Source organism: Ammospiza caudacuta, chromosome 29, assembly GCF_027887145.1.
Source record: "Ammospiza caudacuta isolate bAmmCau1 chromosome 29, bAmmCau1.pri, whole genome shotgun sequence".
NCBI lineage: Eukaryota > Metazoa > Chordata > Aves > Passeriformes > Passerellidae > Ammospiza > Ammospiza caudacuta.
In genome coordinates this window covers 2,407,697-2,410,194 of record NC_080621.1, presented here as the reverse complement: position 1 = coordinate 2,410,194, position 2,498 = coordinate 2,407,697, and positions in this window count along the sequence as shown.

Genomic DNA, 2,498 nt, shown 5'->3' with positions numbered 1-2,498 from the left:
CAGCAGCAGCCCCTGTCCAGAACTGGCTCTAAAATATCAGCAAAGCAGCTAAGAACAACAACGGATGGTATCCTGTGGCTCAGGAATTCGTATGCCAGAGCCCTGCCTGTGCATTATGCTTTGTCAGGACCTCCTTTTCTGTGCAAAAACTAGTGAGCAGTGCAGTTTTTTTGCCTAAGAGCTCCTGAGAAGCAAATGTTGTGCTAGGTTTCTCAGAGTGTATCCGTTAAATTCGTTACTGGCAAACAGAAAGTAAGGCCAGGGTAGCAGAGCACCTGGGAGCTGGTCACTCCCTGCAAAGGGCTGGTGTATGATGTGAGAACACCACGTTCCAGGATGGGCAAGCAGGGTAAATGTGCTCAAGGTGCTGCAGGTGAGGTTTGGGCTCACTTACAGGGCAGTCAAGGGTGGTGAGCACTGCAAGATCCAGCTGCAGTCCCCATCCGCATCCCTTTCAGTGCTGGCTTTAGTGTGTCTGCAGCCTGGATCCAGAGTGCCCTGGGCGGCTCCTGAGGCTGCCTTTTCACTCAGGGTGAGGATGCCCAGGAGCCCCTGAGGCCGGCAGTGGAGACCAGGGCTGGGGCTTGTGGCCTGGCCGATGTGGCTCTGGGGGCTGGGACATGCCAGGGCATGGGTCACTGTCACTGCCCTCCGCAGCCCCGGCTAGCTCTGGGATGTTCCAGGGACAATGCCAAGAGTGGAGAACTGGCTAGACTAGGGTTTGCCTGAGCCAGAACCTCTAGGTCAGCTGCCTAGCAGTAGAGACCCCTGGAGGACCAAGTAGAGAAGACAGCAGAAGCTCTTCTGCGGTGTAAAGTGCAATGAATTTTATAGGAGCGGCTGAAAGAAGGTACTTAACAGAAAATCCCCAAAGGGAAGCAAAAGTTAAAAGAACCTCCAACACCCCTGTGCACAGGTTTTTAAAATCTTTCAAAAACGGGGGTGGACACCATACAGTAACCAATAAGTGACTGTTGGGGTGTGGTTTCGAGGGCCACAACAAATCAGAACAAGGGGAGGAGAGAGGGTTGGGATAGAGATTGGATCTTGGGGTAAGAGACAGGGAACTTTCTGGAACAAAGGGTAGGGTTTGGGCTGATGGATGGGCCAAAGGGGCCGGGTTGTCTTGACAGACAGGGAAAAATCTGGTGAGGAGGGAGGGGATTCCTTGAGAGACACGTAGGGAAGAGAGCATAACACGGGGGAGAAATTAACTGTAATAACTCGGGGAACACTTGAACATACCCCAAACTAACAGAACATTTGGCTCAATAAACTAACACACTGCAACACAGAAATTCAGGCTTTCAGCAGCTGAGAGGTGGCAGTGTTAGAACCCGCAGCAGCTGGTGAAAGCCATCTCTCTCCTTCAGGTTCTTGCTGTGTGGGAAGGTGCTGTGAGTTGTGGTGGCTGCACTCCCCCTTTGCTGGGAGGATGATCTGTACCAGGGGACGGCACAAAGCTGCCATGGTGAGCAGAACATGCTCAGAGCATTACAGTTCAGAGAATGGCACTGCCCCTGAAGGGCAAAAAGCTTGAAAGCATAGAATTCTGTGCAGAACCGTGTCACAAATTTTCTCTTCTAGAACATGCTCATTTTTGAATACTGTAAGCGAATACTCTGGGTTTTATAGAATACGTGGGGTTTTTCTCTTAAGGTTTTTGGGAGAACTCTCAAGTTTATTTTTAGTTGCATTTTACATCCAGCAGGTATACGGATTTTTTTTTTTTTAACTGTTCTTTTGTAAATACTTAGGGAAAAAATAAGTAAGCATTTTCAAATCTTTTGGGATATTGTGGTTAATATCCTTAGAAAGAAAACATTATTGAACAAGTGTGAAAAGACAGAGAGAGGGAAAATAGCATAAAAGTCTTTTAGTACAGGGTGTGTAATAAGGACTGCAGAACTGAGTAATTCCTCCAAGGGCATAGTTAGCAAGATATATCACCAAGAATACCTGCCAAGATACTTCTTAAAACAAGGGAAATGTGCCCTGCAGCCATACGAAGTACAGCCAAAGCAAATGAAAACCTTTGAAAAAGAAGGAATTTTGCCAGTGACATGAGTCTGTCTGGATAATTGAGGGATGCCCATCAACCTTGCACTGAATTCCTCAATATTTGTAAAGTCTTTTCTCCCAATTTCTGTGAAGTGAAGAAGCTGCAGTTGTTTAACCATTAATTTAAACTCTTTGGGGAATTACCAAGCACCGTGTATGTTCTTTTGTAGCTGAGCAGGACTTGAGTTTCCCAAATCTTTTACAAAGCAGAAGGGAACCACAGAGTTACTTGTGCTAGTATTAATGAAGGGTTTCATGAAAGCAGGTGAATGAGAGCATTGCATTATAGAACTTCCACATTCATGAAAACAGGAGTCCACTTAGAATAAAACCTATAAGGCTAGCATAACATCAGAACAGGATAAAATGAAATTACGAGACAGGAAGTGGTGCGTCAGAAATGAAGTGTATCATTTCTGATACATCTGCATGCATTT